A 15,936-nucleotide genomic window follows, 5' to 3' on the forward strand; every position below is an offset into this window, starting at 1 on the left:
GTCATGGCGTTCCACAGCAGACTTCAGCCCCTGTGGGTTCAACTGGACTCTAATTTATATATTTTAAGCTGTGATTGATACCATGGTTAAAACCATGACTCAGAGTTGTAACAGGTGTTTCTTAACGTATTTTCTTCTGGTGGTTTTCCATTAAATCTCTGCCATATCGTCTAAAATCTCCTTCCAGGTATCACCAGAATCTGTTTAAATTCCTGGTTTTAAATTTAGAATTAATTAGTTAATGATGCATTCTTGATCTCACCTAATTCAGTGATGTCTCATAGTTTAAAGAAAGGACCAGTTGGAGTATAGAATTAGGAAATATCCAACTATTGATTGATTCTTAATTTGATGTTTCATACATTGTCACTTGAATTTCCTCATGTTTAAAATCATTTTATGCCCTGTGAGTTTTTATATAACATTCATTTTATAAGACGAAAATAGAGATTTCCTTGACTTGCATGTCTTACTAATGTTTTTAACAGCTTTATTGTGGGAAAATTTATAGCCTCCAAGTTCCCCCATTTTAAATGTACAGCTTGATGAGTTTTACTGAATTTATACAGTTGGGCAACCATCACTACAACCTAATTTTAGAACATTTTCATCATCCCTAAAACTTTCTTCCTGTCAATTCACCCATCCTTCCTTCTATCCCTCTTCCCCAATAATTTGTTTTGCTCTGTTTCCATGGTTTTTGCATTTTCTAGAAATTTCTTATAAATCAAAACAGTTTTTGTGTGCTTGTCTGATGTCTTTAAGTTAGCATAATACCTTTGGGAGTTTTTCATATGGTTGCAATATGTCAGTTTTCCTTTTTATTTATGTATACTATTCTAATAAAGGGATGACTACTATTTATTTATCTATTGAACAATTGCTTATTTTTTGTTGCTCCTATTTTTTGACTATGAATAGAGATACTGTAAACATTCATGTATGTATTTGTGTAAACATCTATTTTCATTTCTTGTAGGCCATATGGTAAGTGTATATTTAATCTTTAAGAGGCTGCTAAACTGTTTTTCAAAGAGGTTTTACTATTTCAAATTCTCATCAGCTGTACATGAGGGTTATTTTTCCACATCCTTGCCCATACTAGGTATTGTCTGTCTTTTTGATTTTATCCATCCTGGTGGGTATATAGTGGTATCTCTTTGTAGTTTTATTTTGCTTTTTCCTAATTACTAATGATGTTAAACTTCTTTTCATACGCATCTTTTCATTTATCTGTCTTCTTTGGTGAAATGTCTGTTTGACCTTTTGTAAATTGGATTGTCTGTCTTATTATTGAGCCGTAAGAATTCATATAGTCTTGATGAGATGAGACCCTTGATCACATATATATTTAGCACATATTTTCTCCCAATCTGTGGCTTGTCTTTTCATCTTTTAAACAATAACTTTTGAAGAAAAACTTATCAATGTTCATTTTGGGGATAAGAATATTTAAAATCCACTGGCTATAATCACCTACATTCATCTCTACTGGTGATTCTAGGAGACCTCAAGCTTCCTTCCGCTATACGGTGGTGACATGGGCATTCACAACGTTTGCCTTGGTGACCACTTCCCTCTGCTCCTGGGGCTAATAAGCACTTCTAGTGGACACAGTGTTTACATAATTACATATGTAGGGTTCTAGTTCTGCACACTTGCTCCATTGTCTTCTTTCTTTGACTCCTAGAGGGTAATCTATTTCTTTGATTTCTGCATTCTTGGTGGAGCCACCTTGTAGCTCCTAAGAAATTATAATAAAACACTTTTTTTTTTATTATTATGGTCACATTATAGCTATGTAAGGACAGTTTCTTGATCTTAGACAACTATTTTTCAAAGGAAGGTATGTAACTGAGAGTCCTTGAAATATACACCAACAAAAGATGTCCTTATAAGATAAAGTTTGAGTTCATGTTTGATTAAAAGTATTGTTAATTAGGTAAAGTGATATCATTCAACCTCAATGTATAGTAATCCAATATTTCATGCTTAATATTATTTTTCTATAAGAATCACTAGCTTTTCTATTTTTAAAAATTACTTAAAGCCCAACTCACAGTTGACATTTTGCTTTTACTGCAGGAATAATGGTAATGAGAAAGACTAAATACATGTTAGCAAATTGATACACTTAAGACACATGTTGTTTGCTTTAGAGGATTTGTTGTTCAGATTTTCCAAGTCTTTAAAGATTGACACACGTGTACATTGTGAAGAAAGGTAAATAGCCTCTGAGGCTTAAGGAGAGTTCTACAGAGTATTAAGAGCATAAAAAAGCATGAAAGCTACTAATTCTTATCTTCTAATGCAGAAATGTGAATGAAATCTTGTTTAATGCCCTACTAATCTATCAAGGGACTTTTCTTGTCTTGTCAAGTTTTCTTCCCCTGTGAATAGCAACTAGAAAATTATTATAATTCTATATTATCTTTTCTATAATTACTTAGCTTTTAACATTTGGTTACAAGCCTTTTAATGAACTTTCAACCTTGTATACATTTTCCTCATTTTGCCTTCACAAAAATGTACATATGGCAGACAGTATGAAATACACAGGGTAAAAAGATGCAAATCCTGGATATAATAATATTTAATAAGTAGAACAAAATGAATAAAAATGTCCTTTAAAATAATAATTAAACTTTGATCCCTTTTCTACAATCTATAATAGACACGAGAACTCATGGCTGAAACTAATAAATATTTCCATTTAGATACATAGAATAAAAACATGTTCAATGGACTGCTGTGTTTCTAAAATGGTGATATTTATCATGTCAGTTCCTTGTTTTAAATATGTCAATGGTTACCTGTCGACCACTAGATAAAATTTAAGTTTACCTTCCATATGTAGTATTAAATTATTTGTCCTCTTAACGCTTTTTTTCTTACTTGCTACACAGCATCTCCTGAGCAGCTACTTATAGTTTTAAAATTTAACAAAGATTTGATAATCTGTAACAGTAGTTCCTGGGCCCTGGAGGTAACAATATCACTAAGGTTTACTTTAAAAGTCGTCAAATATTCAAAGACCCCATGGTCTAGTGAGGGCATGTTATCCTCATCCTTGTGATTGTCATGATAACGACTGTCCTTTCTTGTTTACTCAGGACCAGTGCCGTGTGATGGGCTTCACATGTCTGAGCTCACTTCACCATTAGTGTAACCTGTAAGGTAGGTCTAACTTAGCTCCACTTTAACATGACTAAAGTGAAGCTCAGAAGACTGACCAATTTGATTAAAGTTACACTGCTAATAAATTCATAAGTCACATATCAGGAATCATAACTGAGAACTATTTTTGCCATTTTCTCTGCATGTCCTCTCCTGTAACACATTTCAGTCTCCTACAGGAAACACTATGGGAATATAGGAAACCGTGGAAGAGGGGTTGAGGGTGTCCACAATCCAGCAAATGATTGTGAAGGGTTTAGGTTTTGCTTCATAAAGATATAGTCACTGTAGCTGAATTTTGAAGGATGCCTGTGACCTTATCAAGTGGACAAGGAGTGAGGAAAAGAAATAGTTCAGTTATTTGCACAGTTAACAAATGAGAGCACAGTACAGGAGGAACGGGGAAGGGACATTGCAGAAGCACAAATAACATGGTACAAGCTCTGTCTTCTGTGATGTGTGTGTGTGTAGTAGAGTGTCTTAATATGAAACATAGTGTGTGATTTATCAATATAAAATTTTTCTGAGATTTCAGCAAGCAGTTCCCTAGAAAGGCATTTAATTAGACAATCTTTTGTTTTCAAATAAAGCATTGTTGGTACCATAATCAGATCTCATAATAGTAACACTAAAGTATTTTATTAAAAAATCTCCTGATAAAACACAGAAGTTGTTTAAATTATTTACTATAACAGTTTTTAAAATTGGCATCTTGAACCCAAAAGATAACATTGATCATGGGATTTTTTTAGGGTTCTGCTTTTGATTTTTGTGAGTAGTCCAGTTGTTAACCTTAGGGAATGCTGTTGCCTCATTTACAAGAGTTAACAGTTTTCAAAGGAGTGCCTGTGCATTCCTTCCATCCTCTGTGCTGTCAACTGCTATAGGTTTGTTTCTTAATGATTTCAATTTTTCCTAAATAATGCTTCTTTGACTATTGTACACGTTTTAAGTCTCTTCTGAATAACAGCTGGGTCCTTACTCTCCAGGTGCTTAAATCTTCTGACATAAGCACTGTTGCTACTGTTTTGTGAGAAGCTCCTTCTGTGTACTTCCTTTTTACACCTGAGGTAGAGGCCACTACTTGTTTTGTATAGTCAGTGTCAATGTGGACGAAACAGTTTCTCCCGCAGTCCATCTGTGAAGGCCAAAAAGGGAAGGACTGACATAATCAAGATGCTGCATTTCATGTGAGAAGAAAAACTATTGCTCAAAAAATGTATCCTCATCTAGAACATTCAAGAATACCATTTAATTTAGAATTCATTGTGGAGCAGAAGAGAAACTGAAAGATTTCACTGTTGATCAGTAGGCATTTAACGTTTATTTCCTCCCTCCCCCCCTACATAATAGTAGGTTGGTTATTTTCTAATGCATTTGTGGTAACTATAGATGTGAGTTGTGGAATAGGCACATACATCTAAATCACTTTTTTATTTTACTAAATCATTTATTAATATTCCCAGGGATTTCGGTGGGGGAAACCCTGTTTATAAATCTTATTTTGATGTTGAAAAATACATTAATCTGCTAGTAGAATAAAGAAATGGAGGCCTTACTTGACTTTAGGGAAGTCCTGCTGTTGAGCTGTTCCAGAGCAGAAAAAGACCCAGAAATTCAGATTTTGAAGTAGGAGGCTCTACTTAAATTCATAGCAAACTGGGTGAATTATTGTAATCATTCTTAAATATATCTTTAAGGTATTTTAAATAAGAAATTTCATAACTTAGTTTTATATCGTCCAAGTGTTTTATTAAGGATAAAATTAGGTAATTTTTTCTTGTACTGGTACCTAAGCTTTCTTTCCCAATGAATGTTAGAGTTGCCGTCCTTAATTCAGATACCAGTGTAAACATACTGGGACTGTCACACTCCTTTGTTGCCACCCTCACAAAGCCTTTTCCACTTGTCCATGTCTATAATTTCAGTCTAACTTTATTCCTTTATTTAAATTATTTCACCAACTCACATTTCCTGATTTGTTTTCTTTTAATCTTTTCCAATATAGATGTAATTAATTTTTATTATTTAAATTTTAGCTCTTTCTTCTGATTGACAGTAGTAACTCATATGTAAGGTGTTCTATTCTTACACTGGATTTCCAAAATGAAAGCCCAAATACTAGCGATCCAGTATTGTCTGCCAGAACCAAATCATTTGTTTGGAAGGGACGAAGAGAACTGTCACTCATAAATATTTTTTATGCTCATGCCATTTTTAAGGTGCAGTTTTGAAAGTGGTTATTTAAAACTGGAGTCAACTTAGAGCAACACGTTATCACCTTCACCGATTGTTATTTATTGAATGTCCACTGAGCCAGTGGCCTGTGATTAGTCTGTTTCACGGGCTATCGTGGGAAGATTTACCAGTCAACTCTAGATTCCTCGGTTTAGATAATTAAAACTTCCATTGTGGCTTTTGAATTTCTAACTCCATTTTTACATCTGGGATGAACTTGTTTGAAATACAAACAAATAGGCAGTTTTTGAAAAAGGGAAAAATGATAGCAGATATTTTCAAATAAAGAGGCAGTAGTTTTGAAATTCTTTTAAATATAAAAAGAGTACAATAAAATGGCAATTAATACAGAAATATTTCATCTAGTTTTAAATTTTTGAACCTGCACAACACAGAAACCTTTGCATTAGTGATTTTCAACAGAAGATGTAAATGACTATGAGTATCTCCAGGGAGCTTTTAGAAAGGAGGAGCTACCTCAGCCTTAAGTCTTAAAATCGTATCTTGTCCAGGAGTGCACAGTGACTCGGATCTGCCGCTCTGCATCATGGGTTTGCATGAGACAGAAAGGCATTTGCAGAAATGGGATCAGTAAGCAAAATATATTACCTTTAATCAACGCAAAAATCTAGATGAGAATGTGAATGACAGGTGGAGTAAACCAGATTTTTTTCTCTCTCTCTCTAGGGAATTTGAAGGTAAGCATCATTGTAGTTGTTTGGGAACTGTAGGGTTTACCTTTGCCAAAAAGAGAGAGCATACCTCTGATCCTTCCACATCTGGTGGAATTAGCCAATTAATGAGTTTCTTTCTTACTAGATATTTTCAATGTCCTTAATTCCGGAATCCCCTTCCTGATGCTAACTTTCCCATCCATGCAAAGTGAATAGGTTTTGAAACACATCAAAGTAACCTCTTTTCTCTGAATTTCTGAAATTCTGTAACTGTTCTCTATTCTTCCTTTTTGCTTAGGTTTGAGCTAAGAATGCTCCAGACTTTGAGATTACTTCTAAAATGGCAATAAAGATCAAGAAAGGCCACAGCAGACACATGGGAGAAGGCAGAGAAACAGTACAGCACACAGTGTCTGGTCAGCTTTGTAACCATCTCCTCCCAGGTGTCATATTCTTCTCTCATCAGCTATTCTGTGGAAGCATGCCTGAGGCAGGTCTCTGGCGGGAGGGGTGTGTGTGACAAGAGTGAGAGGGGTCTGTCTGGATGTGAATATATATTGAGAGCCAAGAATAAAGGAGACAGGAGTGGAACCAAATAGAAAAGGAAGAAATTGCCTTTACATAGTATGTTTTCAATCACTGTAGTTTTTGTAGAAAAAACATTGTGGGTATTCTGGAAAAAATGGAATCAAATTTACAGTTTCACAGTTTGTGACAAGAACAAGAAGATTAAGAAATAATCAGGGAATGCCTCTGGAAGGGGTGAAGGGACCTATTTGGCAAATACCCTTTATGTGAGACGAGAGAGCTGTGACATTCATTCATTTATACAGACTGCACACGTAAAAACGGAGGAAAACGACATCTGAAGTTATTCCTGGCCCTTCATCGTAATGAGTTATAGGTCAAGACCAAAGCTGTTCCCAGGTTTAACATAAACTGTGTTTGCTAGAAGCAAGCATCCACATGTCATTTCTGAATTTTGATTAAATTCATGGCAGGAGATTACGAGTATCCTTTTGAATCTAAAGACCCTTTCTCGTTCGGCAAGATTTACTGCTTCTGAGGGTAACATAACTGTAGACAAGTTAGTAATGCTACTGATGGCAGTCAATGTATGCTGGGAAAATAAACATCAGTCTGCTAAGGAAGATGACAGCATGAGGTACCAGAAGACTGTAACAATAGTCTTAACAGTAAGAAAACGCAATTTCCCCTGCTGTGTTTTATGCCTAGTTTTATGAGTACTGTATTATACAAATTAATATTTAGTGCAGTTCAACATCATGGTTGTCAAACAGTAGTACCGCACAGAAACATTGTGAAATCACACATTTTCTGTGTTTGATAGAGGGTAATACTTTTTTCTGTGTTTCATCATAGCTGATTCAAGCTCTGGAATTGTCTCAACAAGGAGTCCCCCCTTTGCAGCCAATATTCTTATGGAAATCACCCTGACCTAGTGGAAGTCAAAGGAAAGCAGATTTTGTTTTCCAGTGTGCTGAGAAAGAATACTGTGGAATATTTGGGAGTATTTTGTATATGATAGCATTGAGATGACATATTGGAATTAAAGCACTGATTTCTGTTCTTGTCTCTTACTCCGATTCATGTTGAGAAATAACAACTTTGGGGGATGGAGTATGGTAGTGACCCAGAAGGACTTTCCTGAGCTTGTCTTCTCTCCTGTGGTATGTTTGTAGCCTGATCAGGGCTTTTGAAATTTTGTATTATTCTAAGTGTTGATTTATTTGGTAATCTGTTGTATAGGTAGTGCAGGTTTATTCAGAATAGTAAAGAAGGCATTCTTACTATTTTTTATTTTAAAAAATGCACTGGACTTGATAGGGTTGAGAATCACTCTCCTAACTTGTTTCTTCTCTTTCTCCCTCCCATCCGTTCTCCCCACAGCAGCCAGAGTCATCCTCCTCTAACACTAGGAACCTGTCGTCTCTCTTCCAATAGTTCTCCACTGGCTTCCTTATCGCATAGAACAAAATGCCAAATGAAGAGCTGTGTGGTCTTTCCCTGATAACTACTCTGCTTCACCTCCTAACACCCTCCTCCTCCGGCAACACTCCCGGCACATTTCTGTCTGGTCAGACTGGTCCCCTGCAGCGTTCCTCCCACATCTAGCAAACTCCCACCTGAGGGTCTTTGCTCTTTTCCTTTTGTGAGAAATGCCTGTCATCCAGACGGCTTGATGGCAGTGCTATACACTTCATTCAAGTCTCTGCTAGATGTCTTCCTTCCCTATAAAAAACTGTCTTAGGCTCGCCGCCTTCATGATCTCTTCCCCTACCTTGGCTTCACTTTTTTCATCGTGTTTCTTAGCCCCCGCTACAACACACGCTTGTATTTTTTATTGTCTCTTCTGAGTAGAATATAAACTGTATGAGAGCAGAAGAGATTCGGTCTGTTTTGTTCCCCGCTTGATCTGAGATGCCTGGTATAAACCTAGCACATAAGAGTCACTTAGTTATGTTGAATGAATGAGTGTGTGTGTTTTCCAGTTTCAAGTTTCAATACTGAGTGAGCCATTTCTTACGTGCAAAATCATGGACGATTCAGCTTTAAGCCTCAATTTCCACATCTTAATTAAGATGCCTACTTCATAGGTTAAGAAGCATAATTTATGTAAAGCCCTATTATATTGCATAGAATATATAAACATTCAATTTAAAATATCTATCCATCTATCTCATGTCTTCATCCAACTCTGCATTTACTTGTCCCTGTATCCTCCCTCTCATATCTGATCCACTTACTCTGACAATTCAGAGTAGTTAGATTCGCCCCAGTGTGCCTTTGGGCATGCACCTTTTGAGGTTTATGTATCTTGTGGGTATGCATAGAGCCTGAAAAGGATTTTCCCAAAGACAGAAACGTCTATAATCTGTTAGGTGTGATGGAAGAAAACTGGTATGGAAAAACCCTCTGGGAGCACATAATACTATTTTATTATTATTAGTCTATTCTAGAAAAAGGTTTCACCTAGTAGATCTATTTCACTCGATTTCATCTTTTCTTCTACCTCTGCAATTTTCACAGGAATTTAATTCAAGGAACTGTGTTAAACTTAATTGTCAGATGGGGGGAAATGACCATGATGTTGCTGCACCATAGGTACCTTTATAAAATTATTCATATAACAAGAGAAGTTGGATTTCAATAGAAACAATAATTAAAATCCCATTTATAACAAACTTAATTAAAGGATTCTGCTCCATTAGGGATACAGAAACAGAAATCAATCACACAAGTGCTTTCCTCAGTACTTGCACGCTCCCTTTTTTTCTTTCTCTGTAGGTCATCCAGGGTCTTTGCTTTATTTCAGTCATTAAGGAAAGTAGTGATTTGTGAGTCTGTTTATTGGTTATATGCAGGCAAACTCCTGGTTACCAAATAACCAATATTTTTTCCTTATTAGTGAAGTTTGGGGGGAAATATGCCATTTTTTGAATACAAAATAACTGAGTATTTAAAAAGAAAAAGGGAATAACTAGTCTCATATATAGATTTATTCCTTAGAAGAAATTTCAAAATCAATTGCAGCATTGTTTTGAAATTTCAAAAAAAGTAGAAACAGTTCAACTCATAAGGAGACTGGTTAAGGGGGAAAAATGGCATAGCTACATAAATACAGTATTTTGTAAATTAAAACATACTCATTTACCTAGAAGAATATATATCAAATTGTTGAGTGGTTTTTGCTTTGGGATTAGAGTTATGAAGTAATTTCACCTTCTACATATATCAACTAGATAGAGTTTAATCGTCTAATAATTATAATGGTAATAATAAAACAATGCAGATTAAAATCATCTGCATTTAATATCTAGATACATTTTCTAGAAAAAAATCATCTGATATTAAGTACATTTTTCTATAATATAGGAGTCAGAAGAACTTACAAATTCAGTTCAGTGCTTCTGGGAAGAATGTAATTTGTAACATACATAGAGTCCTTGGGCAAGCTACTTATCCTAAGACTGTTTCCTCATTTGTAAAATGAAGATTATAAGAGTAACTACTTCAAAGATAGTAAAATTGAATGGGAGAATTACTACTCACACTAAATGCCATGTCAAAGGAAACTATTGGCCTGACTTTTAAATCAGGACAGCAAAGCCCTTCCAGAAGAAAACGGCAGACCCAGGGCATGCTGATTATTAGTGATCGTACCCTTTGACTCCCCTCCAAAACTATGTATCTCTTTCTTCTTTCACGTATTTAAATAGAAATCATGATTTTACAGTACCTTCTTTTGGGCCCCTTTCTTAAGGTCATTGGAAAGAAAATTTCTCTTCAGAAGTGAAAGATGATGATGATAAGCTTGTCTTAACATCCTTTCTCACAACCCAGAACAACTGTGACTCGAGATACGGACCTACCCATTCCCTTTGCCTCGTGGGGTACCATGTTTGCTGGGACAGTGGTGACCCTTCCCCAAGCTTTCAGAGATGCAAGCTCTATACGCATTGTTGCACTGTGATTTACTTTATCATGCAATACCTTTCCTCTTTCAGATGGGCTTTTACGTCAGGTAAACTTAGTGAATCATAAAACAACTACTGTTTTATCCACAGCTCTATGCAGGAGCACTACCTCCTTGAAGCAATCAGAGAATTCTCCCGCGGTATCTGATTGAGGGCTCAGAACTATGGAGGTCAGGAACTATTTCTATAGGACGCTGAGAAACACCAGTGTAAAACGAGTATCAAGGAGGCTTTTACTCAGTAGGTGCTTCCTGAGTTACCAGGTGTCTCACGGTAGTTAAGAAATACATAAGAATTCCCAGAGAAGCCAATAGGCAGAAGTTGGGACTGTTTCTACATTTTTCCTGGGCAAGAGGATCAAGTATTCACCAGATGAAAGAAAACACTATTCATTGTTTCCCACCAGATTATTCACTGTACTTGCAATTATTCACTGTGCCTTTTTATATTTGTTGGCTATAGGTTAAATATACATTCTGTTTTTGAGAAGTACAAATTTAACTATCTTATTCATATATGTTCTTATAATGTATATTGAGGTCAGACTCTGAACTAGTGCCTAGAGCCTTATCCATAATACGTATTTCTAAGTTCTTTCATTTCATCCTACGACAGAAGGCAAGGATGTATGCAGACTCTTGGCAATTATGATGACTCTGATATGCTCACATTATTTAGCAAATGGCACTGAATCAACATTTATTGGAATTTAGTTTCCAATTTTCATTTTCTTATGATAGTTTCATTTCTTAAATGATTCTCTTTTCAAAATGAAAGACTTTTTTTTTCCATTGAGTTTACCGTGTATTGTGTTAAAAGAGAGGTGAGGAGGACTATTTTCAAGCTTTATATTTGAAATTGTAAGATCCTTTGTTCATACAAAGAAATTAAATAATTGTTCTATCCCCATTTTACGGCTGGCCAGTTACTTCACACTCCCATGTTTACAGGCTGCCAAGGCAGTGATACATTGATACTAGTGTATCTAAAACCTCTAGCTGATCTAGTAAAGAGAACCAATTTTATTTAAGAACTATCTTTTCCAAGACTGTATAAAAATTTTTGTTTATAGGTAAAGCTTTGCATGCAGGAATTTTCTTTCCCCTCAGGAACTGAAAGGAAGGAAAACTGTGGGCCCAACAGAGCATAACAACAGCAAAAACACAGAAAAACTAACAAATATACATACATCTGGGAGTGTTTCTAGAATCACTCATGGGACTTGTGTTTGAGCTACAGACGTGTGCTGTCACAGAAGACTGAGTGGTTAAACTGTTAGGTTCCTAGGAATCTTTCTTCCCTTTTCCCTCACCCATTTCATCACTCCTTCTCTACCAGGATACGTGCAATCTTCATCTGGCACCTGACTTGGAAGTCTAATATTTGGGTACTGTCATCGGTGGGGGACATTATAGCTGTTTCTCAGATATTTAAGATGTTCTGTCCAGGATTGTACTACTTTTCCGCTGAGAGTTAGTTGTGCTCATTTGCATTGTTTCTGGTCCATGAAATGCTAGTGGAGATAAACGTTTTACCCAGAAAAAAGCACTTTAAGAGTCACTGTGCAATTTATCATTTCTCTCTTTCCCTCTCCCTTTTTTTCAGACAGTGGTTACTCCATCAGCCTGGATTCCAGAGAGACAAGACGTGGAGCTAAACCTCTAGACAACATGTACTGGACATGCAGTGTGAGGTTAAATAAATAAAACATTATGAGGTGCCCGGATTTTGGAATCGTTAGCATGCCCTAACACATCCTGCCTGATATACCACCAAACAGAGAGCGAGGTGTTTCAGAATACATTTTCCCAGAGCTGTGTTTATTGTTTGAGCTCCCCTTCTCTCCCCACCAAAATTAGCTAGCCCCGGGAGGAGCAGTCTTTCCCCAGGCAGGAAGATCCTTTTTTTAAGATGTCAAAGCATCATAATATATAGAAAATTAAACACACACCATACACAGTGGATAAACCAATCTCAGTGCCAAGGAGGCAGGGATGCATATACTTTCCGCAGGAGGCCCTGAAAAGTTACACAGTATTAGGTGGTGGTGGGGCTGTTAATCCAAATGCAGAGAAAGGGAGCAAATATGTAGGAATAAGAGGTCAGCTATCGCCAGAGATACCAATAATTCACAAAAGCGTACATGAGAAAGAACAGCCCAAGTTGCAAAAAATGCAAATTAATAAAAGGGTAATTTCTGGTGCAGATGGGGAAACACTGTTTTAACTTCTCTGATGATAATTTGACCTTAAATATTACAAGTTTTACTCCCAGGATTTCATCATAAATTGCAATGAATTAAAAAAAGTTGCCACCTTCACCACAGCATGGCTTATAAAAGCACCACACTGGATAGCTTTTTAATATCCCATAGAATTGTTGGGAATTGCTGAAATATGTTACAGCATCTCCATGTAATAAAATATTTTAATGCCATTAAAAATTACAGTCTGAAATTCCATTTATGAAATACGTCAGTTGAAAGACTCAAGTCCATTTTGTGAAGTAACACACCTGAATGAATCAATGTACTCATTATATTACCTGTGATTATTTCTGGTTATTTGAATAATAGACAACTTTTTCTTTGAACCAGTTTGCATTTTTCTAATTATTTTACAAGTAATAGTCATTACATGTAATTAAAATAATTTTCTTTTTAAAAAATGGGTCCAGGCAAACCCATAATTTGCAGTTGACTTTGTCTACACAGGACATAACATTTTGTCTCTGCGTCCAAATCTGAGGAAAGATAGGTTAAAAACAGTTATCAAAGCTGGCTACTCTGAATAACTCTCTACCGCTTTGTCAAGTGAAACATTTTTAGACATTTCAGACACACACACACTGTGCACCATTCACTTGCTCTCTGTCAGAGCCTTCTGTGTCCTATCTTTTTAAACTCTAAAAATACTCAGTGGTGAAATATTGATTTCCTCTCTAACTTCTGCTCAGCCTTTAGTTGAATGCCTGGTACGGATTCCACTCCGAGAAGATCAGTGCTTGACCCTGCACTTTGTTCTTTAGTGAAGAAACACACTGTATCTTCATACACTCACCTGGACTGTCTGTGTCTTTTTCTTGGTGTCTTTGTTGTTATGGCACATCCAAAGGAGACCATTATTTTACATTAAACCCAGCCAATGGGAAAATATACAAGGTGCCTTTCTATGAAGGCAAACTGCCTATTAACCCAGTAGCTCTACTGCTTATTGTTTTTTTATTTATTTCTAAGTAAACTGCCATGGATTCAACTCAGCAAAGTTTATAAATTAGTAAAATGTCATTGGAATAGTAGTTGTAATGAAGAACTGAATTGTAATCTCCCTGAAAGCTGGAAGTTTCAATTTACTCATTTTTTAATTTATATCAAAGTATTTAACGTGTATTTAATATATAGCTAGTGATTCATACAAGAGTACAAAAATCAGTTGCAAATACAAGCCTATGTCAGAATTTCATACATAATTCACTCATTTATTCATTTATTTTCTCAACAAATATTTAATCACTAAATTATCACTAAGTTATTAGCTAATAATTATTATTTTATTAAATAGTTTAGTGGAAGACTATACTAGAAAGTTGATACTTTTAATTAAACGGAAAGCAATGCCCAGTGAATAGATGACATTGGGACGATTTGATAACTCAAACCCAATGTTGCTGTGGCAAGGAGGCAGATGCTTCCTGTAGGAGGCCCTGAAAAGTCATTTGGGATTGGGTGACACAATTTAGGGTACAGTAAGTTCCTAACCGGTAAAAGCTTTAAAAGTTTTTTACAGAGAGCTGTGCTCTAACAAATTTGACTACAGATGATATTACTTAAAGTAAATCCCCATTTTATCTGTAAACTTTCTAAGCTAGCATAAAAAGTATTTTTTAATAATGAGAAAGAGGTAAAAAGTACCAGTTTTATGGCATGAGGAGGATTACAACACACCAACTACATGATACCTGCTTGAGTTACTCTTCCACTGGTACTTTTCTTCGTCCTCATTGGATTTCAGCTCTGTGAGCATGGCAATCAATTAAGCATAAAATTAACATATCCATCTCCCCTTCCTGTCAGTCATACATGGAGGATTCTTCTGGGTCAAGATACTTCTGATGCCTGACTATTGTTGATTTCACATTTGTAACTAAAATTTTTATGATTTTCTTTTTTGAGTTTTTATTATGTACATTAGAGAAGAACTGAAATTTCATGGATATGTATTGGTTGATTACTATGTATTAGGATTTAGGAAAAAAGCAGGGGAACTTGATGTCTAAATAGCTATTTTAAAATTCATCACAAATGAAATACCACCTCGTGACAATAGCAAATTCCATACTTCATGAATTACTAAATTTGAAAATTGATATATTTGTTTTGAATTTCTATTATTTTGGTGAGTCTGTAGATCTTATTTAAGCAAAACGATTCAATAATGTATAGGAAATTTAAGTTTCTAAGGACTTTGTAATATATTATAGTCATTAATACATTTTTAAAGTGGTATAAATGTTAATTTACCTTTGCTAGCCTTTCAAAGAAATAGAAATATATACAAATAATTGAATTTGAATATAAGATGCAAAAAAGGGGAAATATACCAAACAGTATGATGTTTATTTTTAATTACTAAGTGATAAGTGTGGAAAAATAAGCACATTACTTATAGAGTAAAATTAATGAGTGTTAAAAACTCACTGTTTTCTAAAATAAATAACTTTGTTTTCTGAAAAATTTATATAAAATTCTAAAAAGCTATTATGAAAATCTCTTTTTAAAAAGTCAGTAATATAACTTGTTTTCATGAAAAAAGAAAATCATCCCTGCTCTATTTGTAGATACTTTATACATCGTAAGATAAATTACTTAGCAATTATCTAAGCCTAAATATGTCTTCTACTGAATATCTTCTTAATATATTTTAAAAGCTACAGATTTTAAATACTAACAATCCACCCAAGGATTGCAATGACTGCTATGACTATCACAATAATTTTTGCTTTTTTGAGGGGAAAGAGATACCTATTATCAAAATTAGGAAATTCTGTTATATTAGTATATTGCAAAATAACAACTGCATTTTAATGAATCAATTTTGAATTTTATCACAGTTTTTTTTATGTATCTGCTGTGACGCTGTTATTTTTCCTTTTTTTTTTTTTTTTGGCTCTTAATACAGTGAATTGCATTTATTGAATTACAAATATTAAACCAAACTTCCATTTCTAAAATAAACTCCACTGGGTCTTACAGCATTAGTACTTTCTATTCTGATGGATTCAGTTTACTACCTTGCACAGGATTTTGCTTCTGCAATCATGGAAGAGTTTATTTAGCATGTAATTTTCCT

General features: G+C 35.1%; 1 long non-coding RNA gene across 5 annotated transcripts in view; it reads left to right on the forward strand.

The window, feature by feature from the left end:
* Window positions 1-13,093, forward strand: part of LOC106730574 — a 290,488-nt gene extending 277,395 nt beyond the window's left edge. For 4 of the 5 annotated variants that reach the window (XR_004325910.1, XR_004325909.1, XR_004325912.1 and 1 more), the window contains one exon: window positions 12,194-13,093. This is a non-coding gene — a long non-coding RNA (uncharacterized LOC106730574). Of the gene's footprint in view, window positions 1-3,113; window positions 3,178-12,193 lie in introns of all 5 variants that reach the window. The other variant, XR_001367033.2, reaches the window with a different exon arrangement.
* Window positions 13,094-15,936: the final 2,843 nt, after the last annotated feature.

This window comes from Camelus ferus, chromosome 14 (assembly GCF_009834535.1).
Source record: "Camelus ferus isolate YT-003-E chromosome 14, BCGSAC_Cfer_1.0, whole genome shotgun sequence".
NCBI lineage: Eukaryota > Metazoa > Chordata > Mammalia > Artiodactyla > Camelidae > Camelus > Camelus ferus.